This window comes from Phocoena sinus, chromosome 1 (assembly GCF_008692025.1).
Source record: "Phocoena sinus isolate mPhoSin1 chromosome 1, mPhoSin1.pri, whole genome shotgun sequence".
Classification (NCBI taxonomy): Eukaryota; Metazoa; Chordata; class Mammalia; order Artiodactyla; family Phocoenidae; genus Phocoena; species Phocoena sinus.
The window spans coordinates 111,020,295-111,030,086 of record NC_045763.1 but is presented as its reverse complement, the minus strand read 5'-3'; positions in this window follow the sequence as shown (position 1 = coordinate 111,030,086).

Here is a 9,792-nt window from a genome sequence, read left to right as displayed (position 1 = left end):
TAAATGTAAACTGTAAAATTATAAAACTTTCAAAAAGGAGAAAATCTTCAAGACGTGGAATTAGAGTTCTTAAATTTGACACCAAAAGCATGCTCTGTAAAAGGAAAAATCAAGAATTCAGACCTCATCAAAGTTAAAAACTTGTGCTCCTGGAAAACCCACGTGAAGGGGATAAAAAGACAAGCTACTGGGGAACAATATTTGCAAACCATATATCTAACATATCTAAATAAATACTCAAAGTAAAAAAATCCACAAACAGTCCAATCAGAAAACGGGCAAAAGACATGAACATATATTTCACCAAAAAGGATATTATCGAGGGAAAGGAAGCACATGACAAGATGTTCAAGATAATTATCCAGAAAAATGCAAATTAAAAACACAATGAAATATTACTATATACCTATCAGAATGGCTAAAATAAAAAATTGTGACACCACCAAATCCTGGTGAGGATACAGAGAAACTGGTTATACACTGCTGGTAGGAATGCAAAATGGGGTAGCCACTTAGAAAAAGAATTTGGTGGACTTCCCTGGTGGCAGAGTAGTTAAGAATCTGCCTGCCAATGCAGGGGACATGGGTCCGATTCCTGGTCCGGGAAAATTCCACATGCCGCGGAGCAGCTAAGCCCGTGCACCACAACTACTGAGCCTGCACTCTAGAGCCCATGAGTCACAACTACTGAAGCCCGTGCGCCTAGAGCCCATGCTCCGCAAGAAGAGAAGCCACCGCAGTGAGAAGCCCGCACACTGCAACGAAGAGTAGCCCCCGCTCGCCGCAACTAGAGAGAGCCCACGTACAGCAACGAAGACCCAACGCAACCAAAAATAAATAAATTTAAAAAATTAATTTAAAAAAGAAAAAGAATTTGGCAATTCCTTACAAAATTAAACATACACTTACCATTTAACTCAGCAGTCCCAATCCCATGTATTTACTAAAGAGAAATAAAAAGTTACTAATAATATATTTAATGTTCATAGGAGCTTTATTTCCCCAAATGGAATAACCCACATGACCATCAACTGCTGCATAAAGAATGGAATGCTACTCAGCAGATAAAGGAACAAACTAATGACACATACAACGTTGATAAATCTAAATATATGCTACATGAAAGAAGTTGGATACAAAACACTACATGCTGTATGATTCCATTTATGTGAAATTATTAAAAAGGCAAAATCTAGTGACAAAATATCAGTAGTAGCTAGGAGCCAGAGTTTTGGATGGGGATTGACTGCAAAGGGGCATGAGCAGTGATGGGCTGGTAAATGTTTAACCACCAGCTTTCAGTGAGGAGGGAGCCCTGGTTTGTGGCATTTGCCAGTGTCTATGGTGTAAATACCTCTTTCATTGTCAATTTCACATGACCAATATGACATCACTGAACACTGAGTAGGGGAGAGAATGCTAGCTAACAATTGGATCCCACAATTGGTGTAAGTTGGCTCCAGCACACCACAGGGCACAGGGGAATGTTGTGGGGTGGCAGAAATGTTACCTATCTTGTAGTGATGGTTAAACAACTGTATATATTTGAAAAACTTATTAAAGGTATTTTTAAAAATAAATTTATTTTTGGCTGCATTGGGTCTTCGTTGCTGCGCACAGGCTTTCTCTAGTTGCAGCGAGTGGGGGCTACTCTTCATTGCGGTGCACGGGCTTCTCATTGTGGTGGCTTCTCTTATTGCAGAACACGGCCTCTAGGTGCACGGGCTTCAGTAGTTGTGGCATGTGGGCTCTAGAGCGCAGGCTCAGTAGTTGTGGCGCACGGGCTTAGTTGCTCCGTGGCATGTGGGATCTTCCCGGACCAGGGCTCGAACCCGTGTCCCCTGTCTTGGCAGGCAGATTCTTAACCACTGCGCCACCAGGGAAGCCCAAGGTATGTTTTAAATTGGTGAACTTTAATGTAAATAAATACTTCAATAAAGATTTATTTTTTAAGCTGGCTCAGGTATAGAAACAGCAAGCAATTACAACTTTTTATCGGGGGGGGGCTGCCCTCAGTCTCCTGATCATCCATCCTCAATTACTCTTAATTGTACAGATTGGGCGATATCCTTGTTGAGTGCCACCTATCTTGTTCCCAAGAGAGCTGTATTTCATTAATGATCTCCAAAGCCCTCTGTCGGTCAGACCCTAGCAGCCTCTCCAACATTTCTGCTCAGCACAGTAATTCAGCCACTCTGATGCCAATGGCTAGGCACCCACCACTTGCCCGTTTCAGCGTCCTATGGTCCCCATTACTATCAGTGAGCCTGGTTCTGTGACAGTTCAGTCCTGCCTACGGAGCAAGGCCATCCCTGAGCTTCTCAATGAAACTGGTGCTCATCTCACCAGCACATTCTTTCTCACTTCAGTAAATAAAATATCCTTTGGCCCCTCTGATAGAACATAATCATTTGGTGACTTTTCTCACTTGATGTAGCATATAAAACTGGCATATTCACTCTAACTTGCCAACTTTTTTGACCCCTTTGATATCTTCTTCCATCATATACCAAGTGACCCCCCCACTCACCGCAACTAAAGAAAGCCTGCACGCAGCAATGAAGACCCAACATGGCCAAAAATAAAAACAAATAAAATAAATTAAAAAAACAAAAAACTTATCTAGAGTTCTGCTACTCTTATAATTAAATCCTAGACTTTATTCTCAGCTTTTTGGGTCCTCTAGATGCAGGAAATAAAAGTCTCTCACAAGCTGCCAAGGAGGGCCTCTGGCTTTCACAGGCTTCAATTAGTGACTATCACCCTCAGCCTTTCACTGTCTTTCTCCAGTGCACTGAGGGCCTCCAGCAGCAGCCATCCAATTCCACTGTCTTTCTAACTTCTCAAACCTGATATATTTCCCCCACTAATGCATTCCCTCCCACCAGGATCCCATCCCAGTGCACCGCTAGTGAAAGTTTTGTCAGTTGCACCCATCCAGTGTGCCAGGGGCCATCCATGCTCTACCCACCACCAGCGACTGGGTCCTCATTGCCAGCTGGCCAGGAGGTGATTTGGCTTTAAAGTCACATTTTGGAATCTGCTTCCTCAGTACTCTTGGCACCAACTGTTGCCAGGCTGGGTTCCCTGGAAAATATACTTTGAGATGGAGATTTGAGTAAAGGAAGTTTATTAGGGTGTGCTGTCAGGATCAACAACACCTGTTAGAAGTGAAGGCCACAGGACTGGACAGAAGGAGCCATGGAGCTGTGGTGGCCCTTCAGTGCTGTCCCCCATAGAGGCAAGGGAATCAGGCCTTTGAACTCCCATACTGACCAGTGAATACAGGCTGTCTAAGGATGGGGCACTACCTTGGATGATTTTTCAGTTGAGGGCAATTTCTAGAGGGGTCTCAGCTTAGAAATGTTAGCCACCGAAACTACCCACACCTTGCGCAGGAAGGAAGGCCACAGGGTTGAGTGTTTCAGTCCTAAGGAGGGGTACCTGGATGGCACACCATGGCATCCACTATAGGACCTTTAAATACGAGAAGTAGAATATATATATTTTTTGATACTTCTCACCTGGGACAGCTATAGACAACTTCTCTCCCCTCTTAGATGGTTTGGTGTGTGGGGTCTTACAATCAATTACTTTACTACTGGAAGGGTCATCAGCCGAGGGGAGAAAAACGGTGTATTCCAAAACCAAATAGACATTGTATTAAGATTTTACTATATATTAGTCCTAACATCTCTATAAACTATTGAATACACGTGACCAAGAATACAGTGTGCATCTTACCTTCCTCTCTAAGGGGTGGACTACTTTTCTTTACACTCAATAGATCGTCCCATAACATCTAGTGCAAGTCGATACACAGAACAGCAAACTGAAAAATGAAAATCATGGAGACGGAAATGACCTTGAATGAGAGATAGTTGGCACTCAAAATGTTTGTTGATAAACGAATGGATTTTGACCTCACCTACAGTTAGAATGATAGATTAATTGCCCAGAGGCGTACTACATCCACGTTCCTGAACTGTCATCCAGCCATTTTTTGTTCTCCAAGCTAAAGGAGTCTAGGTATTTTTTTTCCTAGCGTGAAATACTGGAATCACATTAGATTGGAAATCAGGAGAGTGTCAGCCCCCTGTGCCACTCTGTCATCTGTGGATAAGTTTCTTCATCTGTAAAATAAGACTGGACTGGCTGATCTCTAAGGCAATTTCTACTTGAACAAATTCTACAATTCAGTCCTCCCCTTTGGCATCTGGTTTTCATTTCTCTAATCATAAAGTGTGGAAACAAAACGCAGTAATCTATTTAGCCTTTTTCCATCAGATTTAGTTTGCAGATACATCTTAATTGAACAATTAACCTATCCTACAGCTACCAGACAGCCATTAGGAGTTTGTTCTTCCAGTCTCCTGAGATGCGCTTATCACTGCAATTCTTTGAGGGCTCTGTGCTGTCATTTATCCAGCCCAGTGACTGAAGAATAGGATACTTTGTGAAGTCCTGCTCCTGAAGGACCCGCCTCAGATTCCAGGCCGCTTGGGGCCTGTGAGAGACGGATCAGGAGTGTGACTAGTGAACTGTTGTGTTGGGCCTTGAAGAAGCTTTCTGGAGAAAGTGCTAAGTCTTCAGTCTCACACAAAATAGCCCTAAACTCCAACATATCAACTTGCATTTAATTTTAGTGTACTCCCTCTTCTCCTTGTGACTCTCCTCAGTGACTGTCCCCTGTGCCAGGTTAAATTACTACCTCACTGAAACAATAGCTGCTATCTACGAAGGCCTACCATAGGCCAGACATGGGAATGGTGCCTGCATGTGTAATGACACTTGCACAAGTCCACAAGGGACATGTTATCCCCCTTATAGATGAAGAAACTCAGCAACCCAAGGGGACAACAGGAATGCTTTAACAGTGCCAAGAGCCTGTTCTTTTGCAACAAGCATTTAGTGAAAAGCTACTGTATGCAAAGCACATTTGATTCTTTTGGATTAAAGCCGAATTTTCCCATGGATGCTGAAAAATTTCTGGGTTTGTATGTCCATATGCATGTGCCAGCCTGCTCCCAGGGAGCTGTTTTTACAAAGCAAATGTTAGCATTCATGGATTTCAGATTCACGATGACAACAAAGCTCAAAGATAAAACCTAGTAGCGTGCCCCACTTTTTTTTTTTTTTTTTTTTTTTACAGATATGAAAACCAAGGCCCTACGAGACTGTTAGATAACAGTGATATCTAAGATAAGAGTGAGAAAAGGCTTCGGGAAAAAGTTTCCTTGGAAGAAGCAAGACTTGCCCTTCAGATTTAATAAAAGGGAGATATGATATTAGACAGTAACTTGGTGCCTGTAATTTCTAATCATCTGTTAGCATTTAGCTCCCACGCTGGGAAACATTCTCTGGCCAAGCCCCCATCATGCCCACCTGCCACTACAGCGCCAGTCAGGTATCCCTCCTCTGTGCCCCTGCAGTGGCTTGCCCTTTTCTCTTATCATTTCACTTTTGAAACTGATTATAATTATCTATTAATCCATCTCCACTCACTAGACTACGAGTTCCTTGAGGAAAATGTATCTGACTTCCAAAAGTTTGCAGCCTGAGTATATAATGTACCCTAATGTTTGCTGAATAAACGAGTGAATAAGTGATCAAACAAGTGAATGAATAATCAACCTTGCAAGGTTTCTTTCTTCTGACACTTCTAAGAAGGAAACATCTAAGGAGCTCATGAAACAGCACTGCCAGAGATTAGGCCCTGGATTTTGCAACTTCTGAAGAAACTTTCTATTATAGGAATCTGGAAATTTGTGACCATTCTCCCACTCCCAGCCCTGTCTCTCTCCCTCCTGCTCACTCCACTCAGGCCTGGCACGGGCATTCTCTGAGCGGAGCGGTGTCTCGCCCAGGAGAGGGCAGCAGAGGCCCATCCAGGGAGATGAGAGCGATGAGCTTTCCAGCCCTGCCTTCCCACCCAGTGAGAGCCAGCCGGAGGCCATCATTGCTGCAAGCCTGTGACAGCTTCTGCTCCAACTGTGAGGACAGGAACCTGACACAGAGGTCACTCTAGGTCACGTGGTGGCAAAGTTAGGCCTGCCCATTAGTTCCCATTACTTCTGGACATCAGGGCCAATCTGCACAACACTTCCAAGAAGCCCCTAATGTCTTTTAGCCTAAAAGTAAAACAGACCCGAAGATATGGAAAATGTCAAACCCCTGGATGCTCAAGCGTCTCCCATTACAAAAGCCCGTCCTCAACACTGCCTCCCCTTCTAGCTACTACCCTTCCTCCGTCCGCCTCACAGCCTTGCTCCTAGAAGGTCACCTCCACGGGCAGCATGCATCCACTTCCACAACCTCATCTCACAATTGCTGCTAAGCCCACTGCAGTCTCACTTCTGTCAACCCCACTGAAGCTAATCATATTAATTCTACGCACGACCCAACTGCAAATCAGCGGAAACCTTCTGGCCTAAATTCAGCGCCCGGGGAGTTCCCTGGTGGTCTAGTGGTTAGAATTTGGCACTTTCACTGCCATAGCGCAGCTTCAATCCCTGGTTGGGGAACTGAGATCGCACAAGCCACACAGTACGGGCCAAAAAATAAGTTTAAAAATTTTAAACATTTTTAAAATTAAAAAAATAAATTCTTCTCCCCATTTTCCCCGCCCATGTCGACTTCCTTTCTGCATTAGCAGATGATCCTATCATCCCTCTCCTTGTCCACACAAGAAACCTGGAAGTCAGTCTAGAATCTACATCCCCCCTTATAACCTCGCCCCATTCAAATCACAAGCCCTGCCAATTCCTCCTCCTAAAAACAACTAAGATTCATCTCCTGTTTTCATGCCACTGCCTCGATCAAGCCTTCATCGTGCAGTCAGGCTTCTAACCACCACCCACCCATCCTTGCAACCATTCAGCAAGTGTGCACTGAGTAGCTACACGTGCTAGGCACAGCTGTAGGTGCTGGCCTTGGAGTAACGAGCACGACTGACAAGGCCTGCTCTCACGGGGGCTCACATTCCTGGGGCCACAGACAGTAACAGGAAAATAAGCAGACAAGACAATATCAGACAGTGATAGGTGTTGTAAAGAAAACCAGACAGAGGGATGTGACAGAACAGATAGGGGGAATACCTTTCTAATTAAACATGTTTAAATGCCTGGGGGAAGCAACTTCAGCCTGCTCCCTAAAAAAGGACTCTCTGAGGAAGTGACAAGAAGCTATCTAGGGCACTGTTCAATGGCTAAATCCTCAACTTCCCAGCCTCCCTTCAAGAGGGGGCCATGTACACAGTTCTGGCCAGTGAGATGGTAGTGGAAGCTGGGGGGTGGAAGTGGGTGTCCTGAGGAAGCTTTTGCTTTCCTGAGAAGACAGACAAGTACCACTGGCACAGTCCCTTCCTGGTCCTCCTGCGTCTCCTCTGACCATGAGGGAGGGAAGAAACAGCAGAGAGGCGGCCCCTGAAACAACGCCAGCAGCCGCCACCTGCGGGTCTGCCACGTGAGGAAAGCACGGCCTGCTCGCTTAGCAGAGTCTTCTCTTGCTTCCAGCACACAGCATCCTAACTTGGACCATTAGCTCTGTGAGGTTCTGGGGAAGAGAAATCCAGGCAGAGTTCGAAGGCCCTAAAGTGGGAATTGCCTTGGCATGGTCGGGGAGGAGAGAAAAGATTGGTGTGGCTGGAGCCCCGTGAGGCGGGAGGAAAAGGGCAGCCGATGACCGAGAGGTGGAGGGGCTCCGTGAAGCTTTGCAGTCCCTGGAAGGCCATCCGGACTTTAAGTGCACAGAAGACCACTAAAGGGGTTTAGGCAGGAAAGTAACATACAGATTTAGGTTTCTTAAAAGATCATTCGAGCTACCACGTGGAGAACGAGTCAGGGAGGGAGGGTACGGCAGACACTGCTTCGGGACTGACCCAACAGCTGCTCCCCCTCCTTTTCTCTTGCCCCCTTCAGCTCTGGAAGCAAGGAAGAAAGGAGTAATAAGAATCAGCAGGCCAGGACTTCCCTGGTGGCGCAGTGGTAAAGAATCCACCTGCCAATGCAGGGCACATGGGTTCGAGCCCTGGTCCGGGAAGATTCCCACATGCCGCGGAGCAACTAAGCCCATGTGCCACAACTACTGAGCCTGCGCTCTAGGGCCCGCGAACCACAACTATACTGAGCCCACACGCCACAGCTACTAAAGCCCGCACGCCTAGAGCCTGGGCTCTGCAACAAAGAGAAGCCATCGCAATGAGAAGCCCGCGCACCACAACGAAGAGTAGCCCCTGCTCTCCGTAACTAGAGAAAGCCCGCGCACAGCAATGAAGACCCAACAGTCAATAAATAAATAAATTTATTTATTAAAAAAAAAACATCAGCAGGCCACCAGCATCCTGCTCAGAATGTAAGCACCGCGACACCCCGACTACCCCACGCCTCTCGCCACGTCTGCCTAGCAAGTCCCTTCTTACACATCACATGCCAGCTTCCGTGAGGCCTCCCTCACTCCCTCACTTCGCAAGAAGACCAGGTGTTCCTTCTTCCACTGCCTCCCGTATCATGTCCCTACTTCCATCATAGGTATGCAACAGTCTTGATAGCAGTCGACGTAATGGGACTGCTCATTCAACTATACAAGCATTCGTTCTCTCCACAAATGCATACCAAGCACTTGCTACATTCAGACACTGTGCTAGGGGTCCGGAACTCAACAGTGACCAAGTTCGATTTTTAGGTTTGGTCCCTGCCCTGGTGGAGCTTTCAGTCTAAAAAGTGAGATATTCAGACAGTTGAGGTTTGGGGAGAAAAGCAGCCCATCTCCCAGACCATGAACCGCTGCACGGGAGGGACGATCGCTCTGCCTTACCCCCAGGACCCAGCACACCGTCTCACACAGAGAAGGTGCACTATGACCTAAAAATGCATTTCTTATCTCTACCAGGAAACTCCCCAAGCATGAGCCGCTGTACTCTCATGTATTAAATCACGCACTCAAGCATCTTGAAAAACACTCTGCTCTCTCCCCACACTGTCGCAGGTCTCTTCCCCTACAAAAGGTTCCAAGAGTGTCTAACATAACACTTCACATCAGAGATCCTTAGTAGATGTGTGTTTGGCTGAAGGCTTCGTTTGGATTTTCTAAACAGGGATACCTCATTGTCAGAGCCATGGCTGCTGAAGTGTGATCCTGAAAGCACTGAAAATAACTCCTCAGGTTCCTACCCCATAGCTTATTATGTGTAGCTTTAATAGTTCTCTAAATGCCCCATTTTGTTGCCCTTTCTACTACTGCAGATGATGGTAGCTGGGAACAAGACAGCAGAGACAAGGAAAATAAAAATAATACAGCCCCCACTTCGGTCTGTATTATTTGTTGCTTCTGTTGCCATAGTGAAGTTGACAAGTGACACACAGGTGAGAGGTCCTTCCTACAGTGGAACCAGTGAGTTTTGGAGGCCAGAGAGGTAGGACGCACACACACATGCAAGACTTCCACGCCTCCTAGGCCTGGAAAGGACTTACCAGGCCAACCGGCCCACTCTCCTGCCTCTAAGCTAAAAATCAAATGGATGGGCAGCTTGTTCCTAAAAATCCTCAAAAACAAAGTCCACCACCTCTGAGTCACCCATGGGGCTCTTATTTCACAATATTCATGGCCCTGAATGGGTTTTCTGTGTCTTATCTCATTCGCTCTTGCCGTCCACCCAACCCAATTCCTCTGACTATTGCTTCTATGGAAATAAAAGTTAATCATCACCTGTACACTTTGTACAGTAACCCCGGAGGTAAGATAAAAAACAAAAGCCACCTTGGAAGCGTGGACTCTGCTTGAGTACAACCATGA